Source organism: Castor canadensis, chromosome 3 (assembly GCF_047511655.1).
Source record: "Castor canadensis chromosome 3, mCasCan1.hap1v2, whole genome shotgun sequence".
Taxonomy (NCBI): domain Eukaryota; kingdom Metazoa; phylum Chordata; class Mammalia; order Rodentia; family Castoridae; genus Castor; species Castor canadensis.
Window position 1 is genome coordinate 185,398,137 of NC_133388.1, and position 22,399 is coordinate 185,420,535.

The 22,399-nt window shown below is 43.2% G+C and overlaps 1 long non-coding RNA gene across 4 annotated transcripts in view; it reads right to left on the bottom strand.

Annotated features, from left to right (window-relative positions):
* The window catches only part of LOC141421735 (uncharacterized), a 33,652-nt gene that overhangs the window by 6,371 nt on the left and 4,882 nt on the right, over nucleotides 1-22,399 (bottom strand). For 2 of the 4 annotated variants that reach the window (XR_012446427.1, XR_012446426.1), the window contains exons 2-3: nucleotides 17,701-19,797; nucleotides 17,284-17,368 (exon numbers count right to left, since the gene is read on the bottom strand). This is a non-coding gene — a long non-coding RNA (uncharacterized lncRNA). The remainder of the gene's footprint in view (nucleotides 1-17,283; nucleotides 17,369-17,700; nucleotides 19,798-22,399) is intronic. The other 2 variants (XR_012446429.1, XR_012446428.1) reach the window with 2 other exon arrangements.

The following is a 22,399-nucleotide window of genomic DNA, read 5'->3' on the forward strand; positions in this document are numbered from 1 at the left end:
AAAAGAATGAGAGCAGGTCATTTGCAGGAAAATGGATGAAACTAGAGTCCATTCATAATGTTAAGTGAAATAACCCAGGCTGAGGAAGCCAAATAAGACATGTTCTTTCTCGTATGTGGCATCTAGTCCTTAAAAATGAATGACAAGAATGTGAAACAAGTTTTGTTTGAGGGTGGGGAGCAGAAAAGGGATGAGGGCAAAAAGACAGGATGGGGGTGAACATAATCAAAATACTCCTTATATGAAAAAATAACAGTGAAACCTGTTGAATTTGTTCCAAGAAGGGGGGAGAAGAGAGAAAAGGAAGTGATGGAGAGGATGAGACCCTGGCACACGTTGTGTGATGTATGGAAGCATCGGAATGAAACTCCTTTCTGCAACAAACATATGCTAATAAAAACGAAAGGAAAAAAAAGAGCTACATCAATCCCTTCTGAGAGCAGCACCCCCAATGACCTAAACAACTTGCGCCAGGCTCCACCTCTCCAAGGTGCCACCCTTTCCCTCCCATCAGCACACGAACCCTGGGTGCATGCCAACCATATCCAAACCACAGCAGTGACGTTTGATTCAGGGAGAAACTATTAGGAAATTAGTATAGTTGATATCTTATCCTCCGTCCATCTGTCCCAAGCACTTCTCTCACACATGTCTTAAACTTTACAAAAGAGAAGAAAGAGAGAGCTTCCAGATATTAGCTATCGCCAAACAACAACAAACTTCAGACTTAGAGATATCCACTCTCTCAATGATGCAAAAACATGATTGACTCAATGTAACGTATTGAAATTAGCATATATTAAAAATAGTATTAGGATATCCTAGACATACTTGAAAATATCAAAATAAAACATAAAGGGATATATAAAATAATTCTGGAAAAACATTGATAATTGTTAAACCAAATGAAGAAAATGATTTTATTTTATTGTTCCTTCTAAAACCAACCATCAAAAATGAGATATGGGCCCACATATTTAAGTTCTAAACAAACTACTTAAATGCTTTTCAAACGTGATAATGGGGTTGCTCTTTATTATCAATGAAAGTTTTGAGACTTGCAGTATGGGGAATGGTTATCGATATGACCTAGTTCAAAAAGTGTGTACAGAAATATTTCGTCTGGAAGACTGTATGGAGCAAACGTTCAGGATATTTGCTTTGTTACTACTTCAGGGAAGTACAAATTCACATATTCAACCACAGTCCTTTCTCCTCCTTCCCCCACACCCTTTTTGTGAGACAGGATTTCACTATGTAGCCCAGGCTAGCCTCAAACTTGTGATCCTCCCAACTTCACACTCCCAAGTGCTGGGATTATAGTGGTACACACCACACCTGGCTTCCTGCCCCACTTTGAAGTACTTCAGGTACAATTGTTTTTATAGAATTCAGAGAGAACTTTAATAATAAAGATCTATCTAGTCTTCTTTGAGTTAAAAAATATAAAAGCAAATTTTCTATCATATAATCCAGCAATCACACAGCTTGGTCTTCATTCAAATGAGTTGAAAAATTATTCTATAAAAAAATCCTGAACACTTATGTTTGCAGTAGCTGTGTTCATAAATGACCTTGGCTTGGCAGCAACAAAGGTGCTCTTAGGTAGGTGAACACATAAACAAACTGTGGCTCATCCACACAATGGAATAGTACTCAGCGATCAAAAAGAAATGAGCTGTGAGCCGTGAAAAGACATGGAGGAACCTTAAATGCATATTGCTAAGTGAAAGAAGGCAAGTGAAAGACTGCATACTGTCTGATTCACATTGTAAAGCATTCTGGAAAGACTGCAGTATGGAGTCAGTAAAAAGAGCAGTAGCTAAAAGAGTTCAGGCGGAGAGAAGGATGAAGAGGTAGAACACGTAAGATTTTTAACACAATGAAACCATTCTGTAAGATACTGTATTTTGCATATGAGTCATTATAAATTTGTCAAGAGTTATAGAATTTACAAGGCAGGCAAACCATGGGCTTCAGTTAATAATGTAGCAATACTGATTCATCAATTGTAATAAATATGCTATACCACCCCAGAATGTTAGTAACAGAGGAAACCAAGGAAGTCTAGAGAACTCTACTTAGCCAGGCACTGATGGCTTACACCTACCATCCTAGCTACTTGAGAGGCTGAGATCAGGAGGATCTCCATTCAAGGCCAGCCCAGGCGAGTAGTTCATGGGACCCAGGCCCCATCTCCAAGATGCAGTGGAGAAGATACAGTGGTGAGTACAGCTGCCTTCCAAAATAACCAGGCCACAATGCATCGGAGGTGTGGCTCAAGCAGTAAAGCGCCTGCTTTACAAGTGTGAAGCTCTGAGTTCAAATCTCAGTCCTGACCAAAAAAAGAAGGGAACCCTACTTTCTGCTCAATTATTCTATAAACCCAAAACTGTTCAAAAATAAAGTCTGTTATTTTAATAACATTAATTCCGCATTATCATGTTTTGCCACCAGGTATGTGGTAACAAGTCGGCAGAGTCAGCAACCGTGACTCTCAGAGGTATAGGTCACATCCCTCTGCTATGGAAATACCTGGCCTCATTTCTCTGATTCGTTCTTTTCAGTGTCAAGAGAAGTCTTCAGTGGCATCTGAGATTTTGGCTACTCGGATGCCGCCTACTCTGGTAAAACTTCACATAGTTAGTACTAAGTACGAACAAATGCAAAGCCAGAAAACTGATACATTCAGCAATGATAATAATGCTATGTATTAAAATTAAGCAGCAACTCAAAACACTTATGTGCTAAATTTGAATGGGAACACAAAGACACAAAATCCTCGGGGCATAAAATCATGATGAGAGTGTAGTCGGGACCGAGTGTTATGATTCACATACACCTGTGGTCATAATTTCTGTGGATCTTGATTAGCATTACAGTTGAAATCGCCCTGGAAAAGATGACAGGAAGAAACCCCTGAAGCGTTAGAGATGCTATGTGTGGTTATAGCATGTCTATATGACTTTCATCATCTAAATGTATTTTTTGGAAGTGGGTCACCCATCACTTGATTGTCGAACTTGAATGAGTCTATCAAAATGCTATGCAGTCATAGGAAGTGAGTCCTTGGGTTCAGCAACCATCTTTTATGTTTTGGGCTTAAACCTAAAATAAGGAAATTAGAGCCAAAAATTTGCTGAAATCATATCTTTAGTAGAACCAGGACTAAAATCCAAAGCTCAGGTCCCCGTTTCTTTCTCAGGGAACAGCTTTGAGACTGAATTTATTCCCTTCATTGAATTTCTTCTCTCCAGACTCCACTAGACTGTGAACAGGGTTCACCTGCTCCTTCCTCACCGTTCCCCAGCCTCCTTCTTCACACACTGTAGGTGCCCAATACATGAACAAGCGAGTTCTATTAAACAGTAGCTGAGGTTGTCCTGTGATGGCCTCAGAGGACTTGGCTTAATTCCTCACCATGAATTGGAAATTCTCTGACAGCCATGATGACTTATGTTCTTTTAGTATTTTTCCAAAACACACATCTAAGTCTAGGTAAACTCTCAATGAATTGATTGATGGTTGAAGAGAAAATTTAAAGCTGAGGAATTTCCTGATACATTTTGACTTCATTGTGGATCATTGCCACTGAGCATTTTAAACTGTAAGGAGTTATAGTAATGACCGGCACTACCAGGAAAATTTATTGTATACTAGACGCTCTCCTGAGAATTTTATGTGCCTTAGCCCTCAGAGCTGCACGCAGTAAATATGGCTGATGTCCTTAGTTCCTGGATGAATAAAATGAGGCACAGAAGAGCCAACTGCCAGGTTCACAGTTATTAAGACAAAACACCAAGATTCAAACTCAGTCTGATCCTAGAGTCCAACCTCGTGGGCACCCACCCCTTTGTCACACCCAGGCCTTACAAGTAAGATCTTCCCCCGACAGAATTTGCATAACAGGAATGAGAGTTTTATCCAGGAAGGGACCTGGAAACTGCTACTATTCCAGAACCAACTATAATGAACAGCAGAGTTTTACTCATCCTGGACTCCACAGAACATAAGGTCTGCCAATGTTCTGCCATCTTAGTTGACTGAAGGTGGACACAAAGCCAGGAGCAGGTAACAGAGGTAACACCGTCTTCATTTTCAAACACAATATTCTTTTCCACTCAACACTGTGTCTCTCTGTCCAATAATTTCTGGAGCTGGCAAGAAAATGGCAGAAGCAAAATCTAAACATTGTCAGCACTTATAATAAATGACAGATAATAAAACGTGGAAAAGATTATAGCTCAGAAATTTACTTCCTTTGTTTCTCATTATTTAATAATTTATTATATGAAATCTATTGACCTTTCTGTGGGTTTCTTTTTTTTCTCTTTTTTCTTTCTGAGAGGAAGCTGTAGCGTTAATTATGGTTTAGCTGTTTTATTGAGGATCATTAGCATACAAATAGGACATCAATAACCAATTACCATCTTCATCTTGGAAAAGCAGGTCTCTTTCATTGCCTCAGTGACTGCTAACTCAGCCACTTAAAGGTCTTGCACCCTTAATGATGACGGCCTTCAAGGCTCTTCTCAGTCAGCCCCCAGGGGGGCTCTCCAGCTTGACACCCTGCTCCTCCCTTCTCCATGCCTGCCTTCACCTGCTGCACTGCAAACCAACCCTAAGCTCACCCACCTGTGTCTCAGGCTGTCCACCCCACCCCTTGCTCTTTTGTTTCTGAAGTCTTTGCACCCCTATTCCTTATTTACTATGCAGGTGCTGATGGGACACTAGCTAAGGGCCAGTCATGGACTGACCTAAAGAAAGCCCAGGAGTGGAGTGAACATCATTCCTCGCCATCTGGAGCTCACAGGTGCCAGCAGCCTTTCTCTCTGAAAAGCCACACGGTATGTACGTGGGATCCTGCTGGTCTACACCGGCAGACTCCCCTGCTGCTTTGGGCCTGCTGTGTTATCTTCCCAGCCCAGCACCCTTCTGCCTGCAGGGCCCTCTGCCTCGATCTCTTTTCCTCCTACTTATCACAACTCAGCTCTTTCCTACAGGTCCATTTCTTTCTTTTTTCTTTTTTTTGGCAGTACTGGGGTTTGAACTCAGGGCCTCATGCTTGCTAGGCAGGTACTCTACACCTTGTGCTCCTCTGCCAGTCCTTTTTGATGTGTATTTTTGAGATGGGGGCCTCACAAGCCATGCCTGGGCTGGCTACAAAACACGATCCTCCTGAACTCTGCCTCCTGAGTAGCTAGGATTAGAGGTGTGAGCCACTGGTGTCCGGCCAGGTCCAGTTTCAAGTATGGTCTCCTCCAAGGGACCCTCTGTGACATCCCATCCCCACCATTACTTGTTTCTTTTGTAGCTCTTGTCCCAATTTGTATTTGCGTGTTTAACTGTTCATTTTATGTCCCTCCACTAAAATCTCACTGCCTTGAGTGCAAGGATTTCCCCTGAGTGTCTCAGACACTTTACCTTATGTCTGACATGAACTGATTAGTCAATCAATAAGTGTATGTGTTGTTAATAAATAAATCAATACATGTTAGTAGATGAATGTGTCTTGGTCAATGAACCAGCCTGGGGATTTCTTTCTTTCTCCCACTGTTTTATCAGGCATGGTAGACCAATGATTCATATTGCTCTGTTTTCTTGTGCATTAGAACCGGCTGTTTTGATTTCTGTAATTGTGGGCTTGTAGTATTTAATTCAGGTGTGCAGTGCTGAGATTCTTCTAGGATTTTATGGCTATCTTCTTCTTATTTCTTGTGAGGAGATTCCTTTTCTTCTCCGGAACAACCACTTCAGATGAAGGACCAAATGGAACAATACACAAAGAGTTGAGAAACCAAAGTTTTAGTCCCAAGTCTCTCCATTGGCTGTGTGAGCCCAGATGATTTGAATTAACGTCTCTGAACTTGGATTCTTCAGTTGCAAATGAAGTCCATGAATCATTTCCACAGCAACAGTCAAACACTCCAGGAAGTGGTCTTTAGCTCTTGAACCACCAATGTTGGCAGATAAAAGCAAGGAAGGAAAAACCATGTCAACATACCTGCCTCGCACATACTTTAGAGCAAGTAATCCAATGCCATTCCCTCTTGGAGTGCTCTCAGCTAGAGTGGAGTTTCCTGCGCCAAGCCAGTGCCTGAAATGATTAATTATTGTAACAGCAGAGAGGTAAATGAAGAAGCGACAGATGGCCCATGTGAAGTAGTCTAGAATCACCTGCTATGAAATTAATTCCACATCTTCAAAGCTTGGGGCTCAGAACACCATGCAAGAAATGACTGTTGATAAATTGTGTGTGTTTGCGTGTCGGCCCCTCTGCAAACACCTAAATAATATATGTCGTGTCATGTTTTCTTTCCTCCACTTCGTTTCAATACATTATCATTTATGGAAAACGGCAGGGAAACAGGGGACATCAATCAAACCGTTAATTCCTGAGATTATGCTAATGAGATGCCTGGAGCGTTTGTTTCCCAGAATAGCTGCTCCACCCGGAAGGATGCTCTGACTCCACTCCCCCAGCTCAGCCTCCACTGCTTAGATCAGGAGCCATGGCGCTTGGTGGTGCACCTCTTAAAAGGGCAGCCGGCACCATTGGCTCTGACACAGAGGATTTGCCCAGCCAGACAGCAAAGACCAACAGCTTCCCTGGCAAGCTGCAGAGGAAACAGAAAATGTGTGAGACACAAAGAAGAGGGAGATGCAAGATCCCTCTGCTGCAGTTAGCTTGGGAGCACAGAGGAGGAGAAAGACAAAAATGAACGAAAGAGCTTCCCAAACCAGGATATGCCATAGCTGAGATGACAAGTGGGAACTAGGACAGCCGTGACTTCTATTCATTTGGACGAAAAGCATGGTAATGAGGTTGGTGTCAGAGAAGAAAACCTCATTATAGTAACTAACACTTACTAGGCACGGATTGGCCATTACACAAGGCTGCATGTTATTGCAAATATTGTCGTCCCCCCCACCTCCTTTTATCAACAGAGCTCAGAAAGGCAACTCAAGGTTGCCTAGCTGGTGAGTAGCTGTGCTGTGTTGCAAACATAGGTGTGCTGGATTCCAGAGATTGGGCTGATTCTGCTTTGCATGTTGTGTACGTAGCCCGCCCTCCCTATCCTCAGGGGTCAACCAATCATGGATGGGAAACAGTCTTAAATAATTTTGTACTGAACATGCACAGACTCATGTCTCATTGTTATTCCTTAAACAATACAAAATAAGAGCTATTCACATGGTCCACGCATTGTAGTCAGCACTGGAAGCAATCTGAGGTGAGTTAAACTATATGAAGGTAATATGCAAATACTACTCCATTTCATACAAGGGATTTGAGCATCCTTAGAGTTTGGTGTCCTCGGGGGACCTGGAACCAATCTCCCGTGGATACCAAGGAACAAGTATATATTTAAAAGCTGAATTTAAATATACTGTTTTGAAGTCATCCAGAGAAACAGACAATGGGATTAGTTAGCAGGGTCTTTAAGGTGCTTCCAAACAAAATCACAGTGGACAGCATCATGGAGGAGCTCTGTGACTCGAATGTATCAGTTGCTAATTGAATCAGGTGACAAGATTTCAAAGAACTGCATATACACATGCAGACACCCAAGAGGGCAAGTAAAACTGGTGAATTGTGAACAAACTGATGTTGACCTCCTGGTTTTGATAATGTTGTATTACATCTATGCAAGATGTTACCATTAGGGGAGACTCAGAATTGGGTCCACAGAGCTTCACTGTACACATGTTTTCAACTTTGTTATGAACTTATAATAATTTCAAAATAAAATCAGGCACAATGGCTCATGCCTATAATCATAGCTACTTAAGGATCATGTTCAAGGTCATCTGGGCAAAAAGTTCTCAAGACCCTATCTCAATCAATAAAAGCTTGGCAACTCTGGGCATAAACATGAGACCCTACTCAAAAAATACCTTAAGCCCAAGAGAGTGGGGGCATGGGTCAACTGGTAGAGCTCCTGCCTGGCAAAAGGGAGGCCCTGATTTCAAGCTCGAGTACCGCCAAATAATAACAATAGAAAGTTTGAAGAAAAACTCATACTTCTCTTCCCAGAAAATCCCTGCCAGAATTCTCCTTTGCATCAACCTCAGCTTGTTCCCTCCACACCATTCCTGTGCTTCCCCATTATTACTGGCACCTAGCCTCAAGTGGTCAGAACCACACAAAAAGTTCAAATTGTAAGGAAAAGATGATAAATTTGACTCCATTAAATATAACAATTTCTTACAAAAACACAATAAACTACATGAAAAGGTGATGCAAAGACTAGAAAAAAATTGCTATGGATATGATCAACAGAATATAGATAACCCTGAAATATGATCATATTTACAAATACATGTTCATTCTCACATATATCCAGAATATATGTTTAAAAATCCCTAGGCAGCCAATAGGAAAACAGTATACCACTCAATTTTTAAAAGTGAACAAAAAAATAAGGATATAAATGTGTATGGACTTCCCTTAAAAATTAAAAATAGAACTTCCATATGATCCAGCTATTCCGCTGCTGGGGATGTACCCAAAAGAATCATAATCAGCTTCCTATAGAGACACCTGCACACCCATGCTTATTGCAGCTCTATTCACAAAAGCCAAGAGACGGATCAGCCTAGGTGCCCATCACCCAATAAATATATAAAGAAAATGTGGTGTATATATACACAATGGAGTTTTACTCAGCTGTAAAGAGAAAGAAATTGTACTTTCAGGAAAATAGATGTAACTGGAGATCACCATGTTAAATGAAATAAGTCAGTCCCACAAAGACAAATATTGCTTGCTTTCTCTCATATGCAGAATCTAGGAGAAAAATATCAAGCTAGATATGATGTTGCATGCCTGTAATCACAGAACTAGGAAGGATGAGGTAGGAGGATCATGAGTTCGGGGCTAGCCTGAGCTATATAGTGAAACCCTGCCTCAAAAAAGAAAAGTACTTGGGAAGTAGAGATCAGGAAGATCAAGGTTCTAGGCCAACCCAGACAAAAAGTTATCAAGATTCCATCTCAAAAAACAAGCTGGGTGTTGTGGTTTATGCTATATAATTCCAGCTATGTGGGAGGCATAGGTAGGAGAATCATAGCCTGCAGCCAGCCTGAGCAAAAAAGCATGAGACCCCCTGTAAAAGTAACTAAAACAAAAAGGGTTGGGGAGCATGGCTCAAAATGAAGAGTATTTTGGAGTTAGTGCAAAGCCCTGAGTTCAAATCCCAGTATTACCAAAACTAAACAAAAAATAAAAAGAAAGATACGAAAGTAAAAGGGGGTCTAGGAGGGATACAGACAGAGAAAGGGGGGAGATGACAGGAGAAGAAAGGGCAATGGAGGGGCGAATATGATGAAAATATATTGTGATGCATGTATGGAAATGTCATAATGAAACCCCTTACTTTGGATAATTGCAAAATTTTTTGGAATAGGGGAAGTCAGCTCACAGGAAAGGACACATAATTGGCTAATTAACACAGAAGAGGAAGTTAAGCTTTACTAGTAGCCTGGAAATCCAAATTAAAGTAATGATAGAATATTTTATATCATCGTATTTGCAATCTTTCAAATCAAACAATAGCAAGAGAGTATGGGTTGGGGAGAAACAGGATTTCCCAAGATTCTCCTGAGTGTGTGAGTGACTGCAGCAAGCATGGGAGCCCTTTCGCAGTATTTAGTTAGCATGAAGGTGTGTGCACCTGTAAGCCGGCAATTCCCCAGAGACACTCACGAGCATGCACATTTGGAACCATGCTCAATATTTACTCCAGGCAGCTGGATGCCAGGCTTGAGTTCTTCAACTCAAAACCATCAGGCTTTGAGTTTCAGCCTAAGGACAAACTTTTTCACAATAATGACATCCGAGGTAGCTGCAAGAGCTCTGGCTTCCCTGATCCCGGGTCCAGGAAGTCAAAAAACATTGGTGAAATACAAACACACTCTCGTGCTCAAAGGGCCACTGTCAAGACAGGGTCAGGACTCAGTCACTGACCATTCGGGAAGGTGGGGGTGCCAATTTCTCCTAAGCAAAAATGCACCAGGGATCAGAGCAGGGAAGTCAGAGACCAGTGAGAGTCTAAGCATTGAGCAAGGATCTGTCAGTGATATCTACAAAAAGAGGGGAGCTAAGGCTGCTTGCCAGAAGCATGGTGGGGAGGTTGGGAAGTGGGATGGGGGGTTCGTGGCAGGCAAAGCTGTTGAGGAGCCATCAAGGAGGAAGTAGTGTGCTGGACCCACAAATTGGTCAGGCTTTTTGTCAGGTTCTGTGCCAGGTGCTTTCTGAAGTTCTGAGTGTTCTTAAAGAACACTCTTCTCCTTCCTTTCTGGAGACCTGAGTTCCAGGAAGGCTCAACAGTTTTCAGGTTGCAAGTGATGGATCCGGTGTTCAAATGCAGCCACTGGAATCCCAGAAATCACTTTCGACGGGTATCACTTTATTGCCTAGTTAAAATGGCTTCTTCTGTAAGAAGTCTACTCATTTGCACTTCTGTTGGTGAAATTTCAGACCATGAACCCCGATCCAGAGCTGGTTGGGAGGAACCAATCACTGAGTGGGGAAGCACTGACTGGTGGGGTGATCGGAGGTGACCTTTGGAGACAGATGGATAGAGTTGTCATCAGAAAGGTTTCAAACTCTGAATGTCAGCTTCTACACTAGGAACTGGGGTTCCTTTTTTTGTCTTCGTACTCTCCACAGCCATTATCTATTCTTGTTCTTATAAAAGCCATTCTAACAAGTGGTATAGCATTGAGTCTAATTTACACTCCTCTGAGAATTAATAATTTCGAGTGAATTATATGTCTTCTTTTTGTAGTAAAAATAATAGTATAGTTTATTAGGAAATGAATTTAGTATAACAGGATAAAAGTGGAGAGAAATGGTAAAAAAGGGATGCTTTCCATGCAGGAAATGGGAACAGAGACTCAAAATGGTGGTCCTCATTTCTTAGTCTTTTGTGTCTTCTTTTGATAAGTATTTATTAAGCCACTTTGCCCCACTGGGCATAGTGGTACACGCATGTAATCCCAGCACTAGGAAACCTGGGATAGGAGGATTGTGAACTCGAGGCAAGCTTGGGCTACATAGTAAATTCCAGACCAGTCCAGGCCACAGAGTGAGACCCTGTCTTAAAAAAAATTATTTTTTTGCATTTTTTGTAGCTATTGTAAATGGGATTGTTTTCTTGGTTTCTTTTTCATGCTAGTGTAGAAATGCTACTGGTTTTTGTATGTTGATTTTAAAGGCAAATTATTTTTTCTTTTTGCATGCCACCCAATATCTAAAATAGGACTTTCTACCTGCTAGGGGTTAATCCATGGTGAACTGCACAAGAAACAGCCTGGAGAAATCTGGAAGTGCTGTGGCTTTACAATCAGGAGCGGGGATTATTCGAAAACTCCAGCCACAGAATAAATATTAGAGCAGACCAACCCAAGCAAGGTTGTCACAAGAGCTACAAATGACATAAATGTCAGAACTGGAAGGCAGGTCTCTCAGGCACTGTTTGGTTTCAGGTAGTTGATTGTTCTCAGGTTTATCTAGAAAAAAACTTCCTCCCACCTGTTGTTCCTAAATTTTGAAATTCTAGTAACTCGCCCTAGCAGAAAAACATCCTTTAAACACACCTTAAAAGTGAAGAGGTGAGGTCTTGTGAGAAAAAAACTGCAAAGGTAGTTGGTCTTTTGGTTATAACATCACAGCCGATTAAAACCGGAATGTCAGACAGTAAAACATGCCATGACCACAGCATCTCGCACGCATCTGTATATATGATGCTTCATTTGACCTTAACCTTACAAAACACCAGTGAAGGTCATTGCTAGATTTGCTGCACAGAAGAGGAAACCAAAGTGTTCAGGGAATAGACACTTGACAGATACAAAATGTCAAAGGGAAAGTGGCAAACATAAACCCAGGCTACCAACTGCAACCCAAAATCTGTTCCTTAGGCCTTATTACAGCAACCTCATTTCCAAAAGCACCTTTCCTATCTGACCCATGATCTCTCTCACGTTTTTCAGTTTAGGTGGCCACTTCATTAATGAGTTTCAACTTCTGCCTGCACCTCAACAATGACTTTTTCACTTCCTATTGGTGGCATCCAGCCCTGCCTAATTAGCAAACAAGACGCTTTCTAGTCCAATAGAACAAACATCCCAGGTGAGAGCAGGAATTCTAGCATAAGTTCTGATGTTGATCTAATGTGTTATTCACTGCTCTCTGCCTTTACCCTCTCCAAATGGGAACTCCAGCCCTTCACCATCTCATGGGGTTGTACTGAAGACAGACTGGGATAGCAGATATGAAAGCATTGTGAAAACATTAACAGGCACTGTACAAATTCAGGCATCCTTATTACAAAGGCAATAAAAGGATTTATCACACTGATAAATGGTGAGTATGGTTTTGGGCCTTCCCAGTCTTCAAGAACAGGAGTAATTGTAGTTGCCAGACAAATCCCCCGCAGTTAACCAAACCCAAGAGAATTTGGGAAAAGGCACGAACTGGCCAATTCCAAACGATTTTAAAAGACTATAAAAAATAAACAAGTATTCCAATATGATTAATTCCAGTTCTGTCGATCCTTCCTGCTACTTGGAGCAATGCAGCTTGTTATGAAGCAATTACCCTTTCAAACTTTTTAATCCCAGCTGATCATTTCAGCTTTAGTTGTCTTGCTGAGTTTGAGTGTTGTTGGAGTTCAATTAGCACAGGCCTGGCTTTTCGTGCAAAGAACATTCCTTCAAATTCCTGATGGACTTTGTCCGTGATCATAGCAGCGGCTCTGGTGTTCAGTAGAGCAAGGATCAGAGCGGCTCAGAGAAAGCACTGGAAGCAGTGAGCCAAGTTCACTGGGATTCAACAAAAGGACAAAATTCTCATAAGATCCCTCAGAGGGCAACAGAGGGATCTGAGCATCTGGGTGAGGGGGGATGGAGAGAGATGTGACAGCAAGGATCTCTCCCTTCCCTGGAATCTGGGAATGTGATTTGGTGAGCGGGAAAATAAATAAATATGGTAGAGAAGTTAAGAGTGTCATTTTGGATCTAGGATATGTGGTTGAAATCCCAGCCCTGCCATTTTCTAGCTGAAACTGTAAAGGAGTCAGAGCAAGGGGGTACATCTTTTGGGGTCTTGTTTCATTTGATTGAGACAATTGTTGCTTTAACCTCTGTGCCTCAGTTTCCTCATCTGAAAAAATGGTAATAATAGTAGTAATTGCATAACATTGTTCTGAACAGGAAATGTGTGGGCACACGTAACACATTTAGCCCAGTACTTGCTACTTATGGGCTCAACAGCACCATCTCTTTTCTTATCTGTGGTGAGGTGAGAACCACTGTTCCTGACCCTTCTTTCCTGCTGCCCCCTGCTCTGCTCGTCACTGCCAGTTGCTCAATCTAAACATAAGTCCAGCCTGCTCTTCACCTAATAAAAGCCTTCTGTTATTCCCAACATCCACGAATGAAGCCCATTTCCTTAGCTTCGGCATCATGATTGTCAGTGCCTCCCCAACCTTGCACCCTTTCTCTCAAGCCACTCACTGTCACCAAGTCCCCAGTACCTGTCACACAGTGAGTATCTCATGCAGATTAGCTGTATGTTTTCCAAGTCAGTGGTCTTGCCATATCTTAGATACTTATGGAGGGAGTTTCAAGTATGGGGGAAGGTGTGAATCCAAAACTCAATTCTGCTGTGTGGCACTGCACAAGTTCCTAACCACTCTGAACCTCCTGTCCTCATTAGTAACAGTTGGGAATAATTCTTTTGTTGCCACACAATGATAGGATTGCCTGGGTGTCCATTCTACTGCAATGCGGGCACACAGTGGGAGCGTCAGACCATTGGGTTCCTTCCTTTTGCTTTCATCTTCCCCAGGCCAAGAGCATGATCCACTTGGCTACAGATTTGGCACCCAAGGACTCATGGATCAACTTCCGAGCACCAACACTGCTTCCTGCTGCAGTATAGGTAAGGGGCACACTTATCTGCCCCCCACTCCAGGGAGCTCAGTCTCACTTGAGAGACCCACCACACCTCAAGCCAGACCTCGGGGCAGCCACAGGGGAGAAGATGGTGGAATGAGGGGAGATGCCCCTGGCCAGGGGCTCTTCAAGGTCATGAGTTTGAGAAGTTAGCCCTTTCCCAAATTGGGGGAAATTACTCATGCTTGTCACGTTCTTCATTAAGACAGTCAGGTTCAAGTTTGGATGGGTGGAGAACACAAAGCCACATGGACAGAGACCATCCTTCAGGATCACCTTACCGCCACCCTTCCAGCTGTGTATTAGGAAAACAAATGAAACCCTGATTTGACATTTACCACCACTCCAGGCTGGTGGGATCCAATAGCCAAACATCTGCTTCCAACACTAGCGCAAAGCCCTTCCTCCCCTTCTTTCATGTCTCTTTGCCACTGCAATTTGGGTGAATTTCTTCTCCATTCAGGGTGGATTTTGATACACATTTTAATTTTATTTCACCTTCTATAAACAGCATAAACATGACTTATTTATCCACGTCACCACACCCCTGGTGGTTGTCTGGGACCTGACTCCCATACCTGGTCTGAAGAAGAGCTCATACGTGGGAAAATTAGATGGAGGAATAGGAAGAGAAAGGAAAGAATGAGAGAGGGAGTAAGGAAGGAAGAGAGAGAAGAAAGGATGGCTCTTTAAAAGATAACTATATACCTACTTTGATCCAGCCATTCTTTTAGAAACTTAGCCAAGAAAAGTGAAAACAGTCCATCCAAAGACTTCAACATATGTGTTCACCGAAGCTTTATTTGTAATACTTTAAAACTAAAGTGACTGTGTCCAGTCAGAACAGGTAAATTGTAAACTATCTCTATATCCATACAGTGAAATACCACCAGACAACAAAGATGAATGAATCCAAGCTGGGCACAGTGACCACACCTAGAATCCTAGTACTCAGAAGCCTGAGGCAGGAGGATCGTGAGTTTTGGGGCTACATAGTGAGACTCTCGTCTCAAAAAAAAAAAGAAGAAGAACAAGAAGAAACCCATGATGACATGGTGAACCACAAAATACTACTCTGCGTAAAAGACATCAGATCAAAAAAATAAAGGGCAGGTTCACACATTATATTACTTACATAGATATGAAATTCTACACAATTGGAGCTACAGTGGGGAACACAGGATGCTTTGGGGGTAATGGATACATTTTTGATCTTGATTGTGATAATGGGTTTGTGGGTGCACACGTAGGTAAAAACCTATCACACTGTCCACTTTCAATGCGTCAGTTTATTGTGTGTCAATTCTACTTCCGTAAAGTTGATTTTAAAAGAAGATACCTGATATACTGACAAAGAAACGAGGGCAGTGAGATAAAGAAGAAGAGGAGAGGGGGATCCCCAGGTGCCCTTCCCAGAGTGGAGAGATGGGCCCCCTCACTTTATTGCCCATGACTGGACTCTGAGCTGCTGGAGTTCAGGCAGGTGGGAAGTAGATGAGAAAAATGTGGCTCGAGATGAGACTTAAAGTACCTTGCAGAGCTTCTCCATTCAGGAGGCATGAAATTAAAACCGTTCAGTGACTGACTTAGGAAGGAGCACAGGCACACATACACACACACACACACACACACACACACACACACACACACACACGAACTTCAAACCATTCCAGTAACTACAAGGTCAAGATGTGAGTACATTCAACATGTCTGGCCAGAAGCAATCATGCTGACCCTCTGATGCTGCTAGCGTGTCCAACACTGGCTGCAGAAGACACATGTGTGAGTCTCGAAACTGAACGGGTCCCAGTGAGCCCAAGGGCTGGACCTCGAAGACAAGAGACAAGACTCAGCAGAGGGACAGAGCAAAGAAGGCCGAGCCAGCTACATGTGGACCTCCCTGACCTGAGGCTCTGCAGACCCTCGGCAGCTGAGGGACCGGTGGCTGGCATCACCTAGTGCTTGGGGTGTTAGTGGATGACAACCAGGCAGGGATGAGAGGTGACCCTCACTTTGAAATGAAGATGCCAGAGTCCTGACAGGAGGCATCCTCCAAACAAAGCAAGCTTTTCATGACTGACTTCTGACACCCCCCTGCAAGGATTCTGGGGCAGGCACATGTAGCTGCCAGGGCCACACTCCCGAGTATGCATCTGTCTCCCTCACTTCCAGGGGACAAATTATTAAGTCTCTCACTTTCCTCATCTGTAAAATGGAACAACTAATCACACCACCTCATTGTTCTTTTTAGGGTTCTCCAGACAAAGAGTCAAGTGGATGGGAGGAGATATTCTAAGGAATTGACTCATATAATCATGGACTCTGCAGGGGAGGTCCACAAGCTGATGACCCAGGGAAGAGTTACAGTTCAAGTCCAAAAGCTGTTTGCTGACAGAATTCCTTCTCTTTTCAAGGAGGTCAGTCTTTTTCCGTTAAGGCCTTCCACTGATTAGATGACGCCCACCCATATTATGGATGGTAGCATGCTTTACTCAGTGTATTGATTTCAGTGTTCATCTCATCTAAAAAAAAACCTTCACAGATGGATAATGTTAGGACAAATAGTTGGGTACAGCAGCTTAGCCTAATTGACACACAAAATTAACTGTCACATGAGTGCTATAAGACTAGTTCTCACCTTGTCCCTTCTCACTGCTTTTCCAACACATTTCACAATGGTTCATTCACTTAGGTTAGGTCTGGGTGAAATTGCTGTTTCCATCTTCTCCTTCTTTCCTCCTCTGTTCCCTTGGTCAAAGGTTCTCCCCATGGTCTGAGCACTTCACCTGATCTTCACTACTGTCTCTCCTGGATCTCATCAGAGTCCCCCACAGAGCTCTGCCTCCCTAACAACAGCCACACTCTAAACCAATGCTGCTCAACTTTGGCTGTGCCCAAGAATCATCTGGGAGCACCAAACACCCCCACAAGTAGGCTATGTGCTTGAGAAACTACATCAGCGTTTCTGCAGGTGAGTCCTGAGTGTGGGAACCCTTTCCATTTTCCAATGTGTAGCCATGTTGTCCAGTATCTCCCTCCCCCAAGTGCTTCTCCCGATGATGCCCTCCATGTTTTCCTCACCAGTTTCCTCTGGAAACACTGCTTTCATGGACACATGGTCCAGGACACAAGGGTGAGGATCCCAGACCCGCCTGGGCGGCATGGAATTTGTGGCATATTCTGCTAACGCTACATCTCTCCTAGGGCCACCTGCTCAGTGGATTAGCCTCCATCGTGCCACAGTTCCTGCAAGAGCATGGAGTCCTGAGCCTGAGGTAACAAAGGCAGCACAAAAGGAGAGAAAATAAACACACTCACCAGACAGATCATCTCGGATTTGTCATGGAAGCCAGTGAGTCATGGAAGCCAGTGAGACACGAATTCAAATCCCTCGAGTACACAGCTGAAATAACAAGAACAGTTGTTACAGGGTGTGCTGCCAGACACCTGTAACCTCACTACTTTGAGAAGTGGGTCTCTCTCTTACCACATTCTGGATAAGGAGCCCAGGGCCAGAAGTGGTGAGCAACATGGTCATGACCTCAGTTAAGACCAGAGAACGATTTGCAAGGCATTTTCACGTCCATTGTTTCACTGGACCCCAAAACAGCCTAATGCACCTCATCTTTCTCAGCAAGCCATTCTTTCTGTCTGCTATTTCACTAGGTACACATGTCACCAATAAGGAAAACAAGGTGCTGAGAGGTTTTGAAATGGTTGGCCCGGGCCACATACCTGCTTAGTCAGAGATCTAGAACTAGCGTCTCTGCGTGCCACGCCAGCTCTCGCTTGCTTTCACTCACACATGGAGCTGCTGTTCCACTCACTGACTTCTTAGAAAGTTGAACCTCTAGCCAGGTGCAGTGGCTTGTGCCTGTAATCCCAGCTACTCAGGAGGAAGAGATCGGTAAGATAATGGTTTAAGGCCGGCCCAGGCAAAAAGTCAGCAAGATCCCATCTTAACAAATAAGCTTTGTGTGGTGACACTCACCTTTCATCCCAGCTATGTGGGAGGTCTCAGGTAAGGGGATGGAGGTCAGCAGCTGGCCCTGAGCAAAAGCAAGACCCTATCTGAAAAAATAACCAAAGCAAAAAAAAAAGAGGAACTGCTATTGTTTGCCACTGGAATGAGTGCGGTCAGCCTCCATATCTGTGGTTTTCCCATCAGGGGATTCAACCGATCAAAAATACTTGGGAAAAAAAATCACACTGTACTGAATATCCAAGGATCCCCAAATCATTTATGTGAAATGGCATAGCATTTGCATACAGCCTACACACACACTTCTAAATGACTTAGAATACCTAACACAATGGCAGCACTATGGAAATAGTTGCTAAACTGTGTTCTTCAGACATAATGATAAGGAAGAAAGTCTGGACACGTTCAGTCTAGACACACTTCTTTCTTGAATATTTTTACTCCAAGGCTGATTGAATCCACAGATGCAGACCCACAGCTCTGGAAGGCCATCTGTAGCAATGTTGGGGCACCCCATTTCCCCAGCTTCATGTCTCCACAAAGAGGGGGTCCTATGCAGTGCCATCTGTCTAACCCCTCTCAGGGAAGTGTGACTTACCTAACTGGTTGATTTGGAAGGAGGACTGAACAGCAGAGGCTAGTCCCTTTCCTTGTTGGAGATAGCTGAGTAGTTGATGTTCACACTTGAGTTCTGGGCCATACTGTCCACTGGCATTCTAGCCTTCAGCTAAGCAGGGACAGCGAGCACAGGCAAGACAGTCTGCACACCCTTCCTGAGAGCTGGAAGGACCCCATGAAGGCAAAGACACTAGAGGGTCAGAATTTGGAGCAAGGCTTAAATTTGCAGCACCACCTTTCCTGGATGGCTGGCACTGGCAGTTGACTGACTCCCCCCAAGTTTTGAATTCATTTTAAGATAGACCATTTCATAAGCTGCTGTGTTTAAGAGAAGGAAAATAGAAGTCAGAGCGAGGGCTGCGATGGAGAGGAGGGGGAAAGTTCCAAAATACTTTAAAGGAAATTCATCAAGATTTGGGTGATGAAGATACAGAGGAGAAAGAACTCCAAATTTAACTGGGGGAGGGGGAACCTCATGAATGAAAACCTGATCATTAATTACAGTTAACAAATAGAGTTAAATTAGGGATGAACAGAAGGATAAGCATAAATTCAAGATGAGACATGGGGTCTTTAGGGGGCCAGAGGACTTCCAGGTAAAGATGTCCTACAGACACACTTGGCGAATCCCCAAGTGTGAGGCTTAGGAGAAGAGGACAGGGTTACAGACAGGGACCATTATACTCACAGGGCATTTACTGCAGTGACAGGAGTTTTGATATATATTTTTATGTGGTCACTGTGTCTTCAGCTTTATCTTCCCAGCATTTATTCCTATTACTATACTGTATGTTCTATTTGAAATTGACCTTCATGAAGGCAGAGACAGTTGCCTGTGTTGTTCACTGCAGTATCCCCAGTGTCCACAAGAGTGCCTGGCAGATTGCAGAGGCTCAAAAATCAGTTGAATGAATGAGTAAATGAACAATCCCACCACCAAAGTTCACCATTGTATTAGGTAGGGTATGTGACAATGCTGGCTGCTGTAACAAAAAAATTAAAAATCTCAGTAATGTTCTCCGTATTTGGGACTACAAGCTGCTTTTGTCATGGGACTGACCTGTGCCACTATAGAATGCTCAGCTGCGTCCTTGTCCTCTGCATACTAGCGACCGGGGGTATACCTCATTCCTCAGTTGTGACACCAACGATACCTCCAGCACTGGCAGAAACCAAAGCATGTTTTTCCTTCACTTGCAATTCATTGTGTGCCATCCATGTCTTCAGCAAACCTGTGCAAAGACAAATCCTTTTCCATCTGAGGGTCCTCATGCCCTGGTGCCTCATTCTCCCTTACAGACCCTCAGCCTCCAGCCAGAGAGAGGAGGGAGGCGAGAGCCACATCTAGAAGTTGCTTCAGCCTCTCCCCCACTTAACTGCAAGTGAATCTGGGAAATGAGGCCTGGCTCAGTGTCCAGAAGAAATAGGACATGGATTTGAAACACAGCAGCCTGCAATTCAGCCACTGAAAACCATCTGACATTGTGAAGTAAAGAAGCCCTTCAGGCTTGGTCACTGCTTCCTTCCTTGGTGTCCCTTCCATTGAAGTTTCTTAAGGCAAGTCACTTCTGGACAGTAGTAATACATGCATTATTCAGTAGCCAAAACCCCACCTACAAACCCCAGTACCACTAAAAAAAAAAAAAATTCTACTAAGTCATTCAATGAGAGAGGAATAGTAAGTTATTTCAGACCTTATAATAACACCCCCCCATATGTATTGTGCAATGAGCAGGGAAAATTTTTATTCATTGCTCTAACTCCAGAACCTATGAATAGCACACAGAAGGCTTCAATAAATATAAATAATGTCTGAATTAATCCCTTTCTCCACAGAATGATGAGTTTCATGAGAATAAACCTTATTTTACTTGCTGCTGTCTCCCCAAGTGCAGTGTTGCACATAGTAAGTGCACAGTAAATATTGGCTGTTGGAAGAGCTGAGTGCATGCAATCCAGAGTCAGTCCTCTATGCACATGTTCCTCATCCACAGATTCAACAAACCACAGATCAAAAATATTTGAGAAAATAATTGTCTGAACTGAACATGGATAGTCTTTATTTTCTTGTCATTATCCCCTAAACTACTTCTATATACGATTCACTTTGTGGTGGGTGTTATAATCTAGAGATAACCTAAAGGATGTGGGTGATGTGAGCAGGCTAGATGCAAATGCAACACCACTTTATATCAGGGACTTGAGCATCTGTGGGCTTTGCTACATGCAAGAGGGTCCTGGAGCCAGTTCCCCCTGAGGACTAAGGGACCGATATGTTACTGAAGCCAGTCTGTGTGCTAGGCCCTGGATGCCCATTCATCCCCTCTCAATTTTCCAGCCTTGTTCACCACAATTCTGCCACAAGATATATTTGGATCAAGGTGGAACCATCAACAAGTAAGACCTGTCCAGAGCCTCACTGATGTGTTACAATCCAGCATAGAAAGGGAAACCATTCTGGATTAAATGGTGTGGTTTGTTCTGCCTAAGAAACTCTGGGAAGTTCACAGCTCCACATTAGCAGGCTCCTCCCACCATCCCGGAGTCACCATCTGACCCCTCTTCAGCATGCTGGTGCTTTCTTCCCCACATTTCCTCACCTCTTTCACTGGCCACATCTTTTCAACCCCTGAAGGGGATCAAATATGATGATGCCTGGTACAAAGCCAAGCCTGTTTGCATTTTATAATATTATAAGAACTTGATGCTGGTGATTCACACTGGCAATTCTAGCTCCTTGGGAGGCTGAGACCTGGAGGATCATAGTTTGAGGCCAGCCCGGGCAAATAGTTCCTGAGACCCCCAACTCCAAAATAACCAGAGAAAAATGGACCGGAGATGTAGCTCAAGCAGTAGAGTGTCTGCTTTGTAGACAGGAAGCCCTGAGTTCAAACCCAAATCCCACCAAAAATAATAATAACAATAATATATATATTCATATATGTATGTATGTATACTATAAGAAATAAGATCATGAGAGTCTGGAGCAGGCTGTGTGGACCAAACTCCAGCCCCATCCCTTCCTTTTTCTTGGGGAGAGGCTGGGGATTGGACCCAGAGCCTCATGTATGCTGAGCACATGCTCCTTCACTAAGCTATGTCCCTAGTCGGCCCCATCACTTTCTGTGACTTTGGGCATATAATGACCTCTCTATGCCTCAGTTTACTCACTTGTAAAGTGACTTATTGGGAGAATCAAACAGGTGCATTCAGCCCTGGCACTGGGCATACTTCCTGTCATTTCCTACCATAAGTACTGGCCCTCATAACAACAGAGAGCAAAGAGGGGTATCTTTGTTTAGCAAATGAGAACATTCATACTGCCACATGATCCTAGCACACAGTAGGGACTCAATAGATGTTTTCCAAATGAATGAATATTTATCCTTCTCATGCCTGATACTGACTTCTAGGAACATCGCTGGAGCATCAATACATCAACCCAAGATAAACACCATCTTTATTTCCTTCCTGGGCCAAAAAGATGCAGGTAGGCAACTCCTTCTGAAGCCGTTTCCCATGTTGTGACAGTGTGAAGGGGTTGTTCAGTGAGTTCTACAGTGATGGCTGTCTAATTTTAAACAATGGATATTGTGAATTCCAGAGAAAAAAAGTGTTACATAAAAAGTCACATTTTATCACAACTTCCTCCAGTGTTATCTCACTCACTTTTAAATTGCACTTAAGCGTGTGTTTGAACTTGGCCCTGAAGTCTTAGTCACTCAACACACAAACACACTGCAAAGTCAGTTTGCCTCCAGTAAGATCCATAGGGCAGAGGCATTTGGTGGGTTTTTCTTCTTCCCTCCCTCCACTGATTTTTTTTTTTTTTTG